Source organism: Apium graveolens, chromosome 7 (genome assembly GCF_009905375.1).
Source record: "Apium graveolens cultivar Ventura chromosome 7, ASM990537v1, whole genome shotgun sequence".
Classification (NCBI taxonomy): domain Eukaryota; kingdom Viridiplantae; phylum Streptophyta; class Magnoliopsida; order Apiales; family Apiaceae; genus Apium; species Apium graveolens.
Window position 1 is genome coordinate 22,698,930 of NC_133653.1, and position 10,207 is coordinate 22,709,136.

Consider the following 10,207-nt stretch of genomic DNA (forward strand, 5'->3'; position numbering starts at 1 on the left):
TTCTCCATCAATAAGTGACAATTAATTGTCATTCTCAATGACAAGGCCATAATACCTCCCAGGTTGACAAAATACCCTATTTGACCTATGTACAGGCTATTCTACAGAAGGTTGTACTTTCTGAATAGGTACTTCCTCTTGAACCATTGTCGGTTGTGTTTCTTGAACTTCATTAAGTTCAACCTTGCTCTCACTGTTCCCTGCAAGGATAAACTGTTTCTCCAAAAAGGTCGCGTGTCTGGAAACAAACACCATTTGTTCAATGTAAAAGTAATATCCTAAAGTCTCTTTTGGATATCCCACAAACATAAATTTTACGGATCTTGATTCCAGCTTTTCAGGTTCAACTTTCTTGACAAAAGCCGGACATCCCCAAATCTTAATTTGTTTAAGACTTGGCTTCCCTCTTTTTTATATCTCATATGGAGTTTTCGGAATAGATTTAGAAGGTACCTTGTTCAGTAAATATGCTGAAATTTCTAAGGCATAACCCCAAAGGGGTACTGGAAGATCTGTATAGCTCATCATGGAATGAACCATGTCCAAAAAAGTCCGGTTCCTCCTTTCAGAAACTCCGTTCAATTATGAAGTTGCAGGAGGTGTCCATTGTGATAGTATACCGTTTTATTTGAGATGATTTAGAAACTCCCCACTTAAGTATTCACCTCCTCGATCTGATCGAAGAATTTTATTACTTTTCTTGGTTTGTTTCTCATCTTCATATCTATACTCTTTGAACTTTTCAAAAGCTTTGGACATGTATTTCATTAAATACACATATCTAAATCTAGATTTATCATCTGTGAAAGTAATGAAGTATGAAAATCCTCCCATAGATTGTGTTGACATTGGTCCACATACATCTGTGTGTACCAAGTCTAACACGTCCAAAACTCTCTCTTTATGTCCATTAAATGGAGATTTGATCATCTTACCCATGAGACAAGATTAACATACCGGATAAGATTCAAAATCAAATGGTTCAAGTAACCCATCCTGATGTAATTAGCGTAATCTTTTCTCACTAATATGACCTAGCCTACAATGCCATAAATAGGTCAGATTTTCATCATCTCATTTTCTTTTATTAGTTTTTTTCAATCTGAACTAAATCATTTCCTAAGTCACATACATACAAACCATTATTTAAAGTACCACAACTATAAAAAACTTTATTTCTAAGAATAGAACATTCATTATTCTTAATAATAAATGAATAACCATCCAAATCCAACATAGGAATAGAAATAATATTCCTCACAATAGAGGGAACGTAATAACAATTATTCAAAACAATAGTCTTTTAGCCTCTAGTGAAATCATTTTCAAGAAGAAATTCTGAGAGAGTATCATACCATGTTCTTAGCGCTTGCTTAAAACCATAAAGATCTTTGAAGAGTAAATACACAAAATCATGTAATTCAGGATCTATGAAGCTAGGGGGTTGCTCCATATAGACCGCTTCTTCAAGTTCACCATTCAGGAAAGCACTTTTCACGTCCATGTGATATACCTTGAAATATGAATATGTTGCAAATGCTAAAAACATCCCGATGGTTTCAAGTCTAGCAACTGGTGTGAAGGTTTTCTTGTAGTCAATTCCTTCATCTTGAGAATGTCCCTTAGCAACCAGTCCCACCTTATTCCTTGTAACAATTCCATCTCCATCAAGCTTATTTCAGAAAACCCACTTGGTGCCAATCACATATTTATCTTTAGGCCTGGGTACAAGCTTCCACACTTTCTGTCTTTCAAACTGATTGAGTTCTTCTTGCATAGCAATCACCCAAACTGGATCTCCAAGAGCTTCATCTACTTTCTTTGATTTCATTTGAGATAGAAATCTAGAATAAAGACATTCATTCGCGGTAGCTCTTCTAGTCAGGACAGTTATTTTTGCCTTGCCAATGATCAAATCAAGAGTATCAGATTTATTCCACCTGATTACTTTAGGCAAGTTAGCTTTTGATGATTCAGCATGTTCTTCATTCTGATCATTCTGACTAGGGGATCCTTGTTCTTCTTCTTGTTATTCTCTTTTTAAGTTAATTCCAGCTTGATCTCTATAATAGGGTGCTTAAGGATCTGTTTCCGAAATAATGTGACTCTCCTCTTCTACATTTCACTACGCCATAGATGGCCTATCGCAATGGTTTAATCATTTGAGTTACAAAATTATGTTACCTTAGCTATGCTCATCTTAGCCTACCGCAACGTAGTATTTTTTGTGTTACGATAGCCTTTCTAACATGTTACTATAGTTTCAAAGTGTTACATATGGTAACATGTAAAAACTTATGTTACAATAGGGTTTTAATAGATAAAAAAGTAACATTTAACAAAAAATTAAATATATAGAATTATTTGACTAGAAAATTAATCAATTTTGATAATATAATTAAACAATAATATTAATATTAGCTAAGATTGATAAAATAATTTTTTTTGTTAAATTTTGTTAACTATACTAATTAGTAACTGATAATTTTTATTAATAAAAAATTCGAACACTATTTAAACTTAAAAGTTTATTAAAAATAAAAAATAACAGTGAATAACAACAGTTTTTTAGAGTCTCATTGGGCTATAGTTGGACTCTGAAGAGGCGGGTTCAAAATTTTTAGAGAGCGGGCTCAAAATTTTGGAGAAGCGGGCTATCAGCCGCTCTATTAAACTCTAAACATATCTCTCTCGGTCTGTCTCAGTTTTCAATCGATTCACTCCTTATCTATTTTATCAATTTAGGGCTTCACTGCAAAAGGATTCAACACAATTGGTTTGGAGCTTCACAGGTCTTCCCACATGCGCAATGTCTTTACCAGAAGAAGACGAATGGGAGCTTATCAATGACGATGGCTTCGTCTACAAGCGCAACAAGTGCCCTCGCCTCGATATCACTGCCGCCACTTCTGCACCCCTCCAGATCCACTTGTTGAGGACAACAATCGAAAGATTCGGAGAAGAAATGCTCTGTTAAAACATAAAGAGAAGTACCAAGCCGAGCTTTCTCGTTGGGAACTTTTGTCAAACACCTTGAGGGACTTAAATTTGCAAACCCATGATGTTGAAAAGAGGTCTGAGAATATTGATGTGGGCTAAAGGGAAGATGAGTTGTCGATTGAGTTTTCGGGTTTTAGCGGGTGTGCTCTTGTTGATGAGCTTCTTGCTCAGGTAGTTTCGAGATCTTAGTTTTTTGCTAAATTCGACTTTCTTTTTGAATTTTAGGAACTTTTATCTGCTGCAACAGGAGATAAATGGATGCATTATAATTGTTTTGGTTTAGAGATTTGGAGAATCAATTTGTTCAATTGAGCAAGCGGAGAGATGAGTTTATGCAAATTTTAATTGATGAGGTCCGTGGCTCTGGTAATGAAGGGGAGGCTAAAACTTTGACTCAGGTGTTGCTGGATTTAAATGAGGCCAAACCTGATTACTACAAAGACGATGTTATTATGAGCCTGATGCAGGTACCTCTTTAATCTTTTACCTATTAACTTAATATTCATTCATATACAATGGTGTTGATGATGTCTAAGACGATTAAATTATCTTTAATGTGATCCGTAAGTGAAATTTCTTGTTTGTTAAATTATTCGTTTAGACTCTACAGTCATTGTTTCGACATTTTGATGTATTTTTGAACTATGAGAACCTGAGAGTCCAGATAGTCTGCAGATTGCAGAATAATTTTTTCCGTCATTGTTCTGATGTAGTTTACTGTATAGTTTACTCATTGTTGCCAAATTAACTGTTAAGTCTGGTTTATCTAAGCACAGGGGTAGTTGTATTGGCATTAGGAGCCTTGATTCAGTGTTTTAACTTGGACCGTATAAGTGAAGAGATGGTTGATATGACTGAAGGCCATGGCCTTTTTGCTCCCAAGGTTGTGACCTTGAAGGCAAAGTGTGCAGCTCGACCAAGCATGGTCAGCCTTCTATTTGAAATTTAAGGAGATTTGTAGTAGATCAAGTCGAGTTAGACTAATCTGATCATCGACTCTTCAATAATACTAGTTTATTATTATGCTAAAGCTCTTAGAAAATACTAGTTCATTATTATGCTAAAGCTCTTTGTTAAGCATTTGGCTATGAACCACTGACTTGAGTTGTGACTAGTGTACTCGAATTTTGTATAGAAAAAGAAAAATTAACCACTTCTGTTATACTGCAGGTTTAATTAAGTCGGATATGATTGGGGAAGCAGGTAGTAGGAGCTTCTCTCTTCGAAAGAGCAATAGTAACAGGGCAGGAGAATCTGCATCTTCCTCGTTTTTTCAGGTCTTTTAATTTGAGACTTGTTTTTTTGTACACTAGAGTTTCTTATTTGATGAAGACACTTCTGACTTTGTATACATACTAAGAACACAATCATAATATAAAAGAAATATATGTGTCAGTATGTGAACTAGTGAAACTGTTATAAAATGTAACCTCTCACAATTAATTAATAATCCTCTGGGTTTTATATGAACAGATTAACTTGCAGGTGTCATGAGATGCTCGTATATCTTTTTACAGTTTGTTACAATTTAGCACCCACAAATGAATTATAAAATACTTAATATTACATTAGAATACTCGTGTTGACCACACACATTTGAATATTTAAAAATAAATTAATTGTATTTTTCTGATTGTGTACCTTATGCAAAAGACTGTAGTTCATCATGCCATGAACCCAAGCCCATAGAAAGGAGTTTTTGGTTCTGATGGTGAAAAGTATGCTAAAGAAGTTGATGATCTCATTCAGTTTGGTACTTCAGGCAATGTTGCTGGTTTTATTTGTGAAGCAATTCAGGTAACCTTATTGATATATTTTTGCCCACTAGTTAGTTCCTGCAAAATACAAAGCAAATATTTTGTGACAACTGAGGCACCTCCTTTTTCTGGCAGGAACTGGTGGTATTGTTGAATTGGCTCCAGGTTACCTGTCTGCGGTACATAGCACCATCAAGAAAGTAGGAGGCCTTTTTATATCTGATGAAGTTTAGTTACGATTTTCTAGGATAGGAAGCCATTTTTAGGGATTTGAGTCCCATGATGTTGTGCCTCACATTGTTATAGATCAGGAAGCTCTGGTTAACATTATAGAGCATATTTTTGTTTATTTTGTCGACTTGTATGAAAAACAGATTTATGGCATGTTCAATTTACAAATAAATCCTGTCAAGTTTTTTTTTGAGAAATATGTTACATTAGGTACATAAGTGTTACAAAAAAATTGGTTTAATATAATACAAATAATTATAAAACTTTTACAGTACAGAAAAAAATATTACAGTGATTTTGTGGCCCACCGGTGGGGTCCACAAGTGGGCCCCATTTTTTTGGATATTATAAGTCTGAAGGTAACATACATATTGTGATACTATAGACATAGATTGATATTACCTTTGACAGCGATTGTAACACAAATGTGAATGTTACACCAGGACAAAAGTAATGTTACCTTAGGGGTCAAAGGTAACTCGAAAAAAGCAACTTAATTTTTATGATACCTTAGGCCTTTTTCTGGCCGTGGTAACACTTTTTTGGACCTGTTGTAACATTTTCTTGGTGTTGCTGTAGGCCATTTATGGTGTAGTTGTCTCCACTATCATCAGGACCATCAGAGTCTGTATCAGAATTATGATTATTATAAGGATCATATCCACTGTCATTACCATCTGGAACAACTACATGTTCGTCTTCATCATTAGAAAGATCTTCTACATTAAACTATCTTCCTTCTGATTACTTAGGTGCTTGGCATCATCAAAAGTTGCGTTAAGTTTCTCCACTACCTTTTGATCACTAATCATACATACCTTATAAGATTTTGATTCTATAGAATAGCCCAGAAAAATACCTTATTCAGCCTTAACATCAAAATTTCCAAGATGCTCATTATCCTTAAGCACAAAACACATTCCTCCAAAGACGTGAAAGTATTTACTGATGGTTTCTTGTTGGCCATTAACATAAGGGGTCTTATCGTACATCTTATTAATCAGGGTTCTATTTTAAGTATACCATGCAGTGTTGACTACTTCATGCTAGAAGTAGGTAGAAAGATTGGCTTCATTAAGCACAGTCCTTGTAGCTTCAATCAATATTTGATTCTTCCTCTCAACCACTCCATTCAATTATAGTATCCTTGGTCCTCAAATATGTATTGAGATGCCCTTCTCGATACAGAAATCATTCAACTTTACAATTCTGATCCTATTTCATTATCAGATATGATAGTACGAACATGCACTCCAGCTTCTAACTAAATTTTCATGATATGATCAATAATCATATCATTTGCCTCATCTTTTGAATGAATGAATAACACCCACGTGTATCTGAAATAGTCATCAATAATCACTAAGCCATATCTTTTTATTGGCATAGACTGTTGACTAGGCTAAACAAATCCATGTGAAGTAGTTGTAGTAGTTCAGTGATGTTAGTCATTGTCTTCTTCTTGTCATATCATATAGCTCATGCATATGCCATGATCCCTTTTACGATGATTTATCGACTGATTTGTGATATTGATGCGAGTGTAGTGGTAGCATTAAAGTGATATTGAGTCATGTAGGTTGATATGCATGCTAGAAGCACTTGTATTTTCACTAAGTCTTAGAGAATGCTTAAGGGCTAGATTGTTGTTATAATCTGATTATTTTCAAGGTTAATCTATTTATTATGCTTAGAATTTGATAATAGGTTCTTAGTGATAAAGGCATGAAAAAGAAAAAAATAGAGTAAAAATGGAATTTGTTGCTAGTTGTGGCTAGGCGTCAATTGGCTAGTAGCCAGCTCGCATGTTATGCGAGTAGTCTAGGGTTGAGCAAGATGGAGCGAAACGCACTTGCTCAGAAATTTTGAAAAAAAGAAAAAAGAAAAAAAAAAGAAAGAAAAAAAAAGAAAAGAGAAGTATGTGGGCTCTTTGGTATTCGAGTTATTAAGTTCTTCGGGGACTTTGTGCTTAGTGACCTAAGGCTTTTAGAGTCTGGGATCCGCTAACCTAACGCTCGCTACATGGATACCATTGTATAAGTCTTTTGTGGACCTCACTCATTGCACGGTCAAATAAGCATTGTTGTTGTGAATAAAAAGCATGATTCCGTAATAAGCTCCAGAATTTTTGTAGTGTTATATGTCACTTTGTGCCTAGAATTTTTTATTCTTTGTATAATCATGTGATTGCCTTGATGATAGTTGAGTCATAATAACTGGTCTAGTTCCGAAGCATATCTGTTAAGCATCTGCACACACCACGTTTCTGGCTGTATATTCGTTTACATGAGTTTATCGATCTTTAGTCGCCTAACTGCATTTGTTGAGATGTTGTAAATTGGTTGGTTTGTTCGTAGTAAGGGGGATCGCTGCATTTCATATAGATTGCATTCATGCATGTTTTTATTTGTTTTTGAGTCTGTGACGCTTGAGGACAAGCATCGATTTAAGTTTGGGGGTGTGATAAGTGGCATTTTATACCACTTAGAACGTCTTAAAATAGCTTAAATTGGTGCCTTGAAATCAAGTATTTTGTGTATTTGATGCGTTTTTCTAGTGTTTATGCATTTCAGGGTATTAGTTGCATTTTGGAGGAGTAATCATCAAGAATAAGCCTTGGCATGTGTTCACCATTGCGAGAGGAAAGAAAGGGGCAGATTACAGCGAAGAAATGGAGCAAACTCAGGAATTTTCCAGTAGGGTCCTGAGCGCCCGCTCAGCTATGCTGAGCGGCCGCGCAGAAGGCTGAGCGGCCGCTCAACATAGCTCAGGCTGACCGGGCGCGCAGGGTCGGGAATTTTGGTAAAATATATTAGACTTCTACTTCTGTTTGGCTTCCAACTTCTATGTAATCTGAGTTTTATGGGACTATTATATAAGTAGATTTGGAGACGTTTTCACAAGGTTGGATCGTGGTATTAAGCAAGGAGCGAAGGAGATAAGGAAGAAGACCGTTTTAGCACACAGCAACGAAGAGGAAGCATATTTTCTTGTGATTCTTATTTCGTTGTAACGTTGGATGCTAGTTTTCTTACTTTGAACCTAATTACTCTTGTGACGTACTCTGATTTAATATAATTAGTTTAGTTATTATTCTCTTGTGTTTGTTTATCATGATTTCATATGAACCCATGATGACGATAAGTGCTATTATGGGCTAATCGTGATCATGAGGTCGTAACGGATTTACTCTGGAATTCTTTAGTTAATTGTTTGATACCTTAGTGTCTGATGATTGTATGATATCTAGTATTGGTTGTGCGTATTCGTCTTATGTGCGTCGCGAATATATAAGATAGGGTGTTAATCTCTTGTGAAGCGACGGTGGATCTTGGGATTTAGAACTTGCCATGCTAGCATAGGTTCATATATGATGTGCATGATTAGTGGGTAACTCTAACAGTTTTATTCGCCCTGTGTAACCAAAAGGAATAACTTGTGCTTAAATCGTTATGTTGTCAATTTCTGTAGACATATAGGAACTCAACATAATTGATGCCTATTCAACTTCTATCTTAATTATGGATGCTTGGTAGAATGGTATTAGTACAATGAAAGTTGGCTTTTATCAGTTTCGTGTTATTCGATTAATATCATCATTGTTACATGCTAAGGATAATAATAATAACTATTGAAGGAAGTAGTAATGAAGTTGTGATCTCATGAGTGTTTTAACATTGTTAATTGAAGTGCTATTTAAGTGATTAATTAAGTAATTAATTATAGTTAATATTTAGTCAACAATTCTAAGTGTTAGTGTCTTAACATTGAGAAGTAATCATACGTTGGTGCGTGAGTTTAATTAAACAATAATTAGTCTGAGTCTTTGTGGGAACAAACTAGAAAGTATTCTATATTACTTGTGAACGCGTATACTTACGTGTATTATTAGCGCGTGTTTCCGCCCTAACAAGTTTTTGGCGTCGCTGCCGGGGACTCGGCGTATTTGTTTAGTTTATGTACTTACCATCATTGGTCGTTAGGACTCAGTGATTAAGACGTAGTTGTTACTTATTGTTTCTGGTTGTGTTTCAGGTACTTTAGCGAGCGTTTATGCAAACTCGTTCTCGTACTCGCAAGAGGATTTTAGATATAGCTGAGGAGACAGACGAAGTTCTTGATATTCCGGAGAAGATAGATTTTGAAGATTCGGATTCAGGAACTGAGCAGAAAGAACCAGTTATCATGGGTGATCGTATTGTTCAGGCTGATCCAGATCTTATAGATTTTTCTCGGCCTAAAATTGATGACATTCAATCAAGCATTCTTCATCCGGCTATTCAAAATAACACCTTTAAAATCAAGCCGGACACTATTCAGATGGTGCAGAATTCTGTTTCTTTTGGAGGAGCTGCGACTGAAGACCCCAACATGCACATAAGGAATTTTATCGAGATCTGAAGCACTTTCAAGTATAATGGCGTGACTGATGAGGCTATCAAGCTGAGGCTTTTCCCATTCTCACTGAGGGACAAAGCTAAGGACTGGTTACATTCTGAACCAGCTGGGTCCATCACTACTTGGCAAGATCTTGCGCAAAAGTTTCTGGTGAAGTTTTATCTGATGGAAAAGACTGCTGCTATGAGGAGTGCTCTTACTTAGTTTGCGCAGCAACCTACAGAATCTATGTGCGAAGCTTGGGAACGCTACAAGGAAATGTTGAGAAAGTGTCCACATCATAGAATGCCCGATTGGATGGTGATCACTGGTTTCTATAATGGTTTGGGGGCCCAATCTCGGCCCATGCTCGATACAGCAGCTGGAGGCGCCTTATGGGCCAAAAGCTATACTGAGGCTTATAATCTTATCGAGACTATGGCTGCAAATGAGCATCAAAACCCAACTCAGAGGATGATGTCTGGGAAGGTAGCAGGTATTCTGGAAGTCGATGCAGTCACCGCTATTGCAGCGCAGCTTCAAGCGCTGTCGATGAAGGTTGATTCTCTAGCTAAATATGGAGTTAATCAAATAGCTATGGTCTGTGAGCTTTGTGCAGGTTCTCATGCTACGGATCAGTGTTCTCTTGTCAACGAATCTGTTTAGTATGTGAATAATTATCAGAGACAACAGCAGCCTGTGCCAACTACTTATCATCCTAACAACAGAAATCATCCAAATTTCAGCTAGGGTAATAATCAGAATGCTATTCAGCCACCATATCAGCAAGGTGTGAGTAAATAGTTTAATCCACCTGGATTTCAGCAACCACAGCCGTATGC

General features: G+C 36.2%; 1 non-coding gene across 1 annotated transcript; it reads right to left on the reverse strand.

The window, feature by feature from the left end:
• Positions 1-9,566: 9,566 nt before the first annotated feature.
• LOC141675644 (small nucleolar RNA R71) lies at positions 9,567-9,673 on the reverse strand. Its single transcript, XR_012556287.1, has one exon. It is a non-coding gene; the product is annotated as a small nucleolar RNA R71 (small nucleolar RNA).
• Positions 9,674-10,207: the final 534 nt, after the last annotated feature.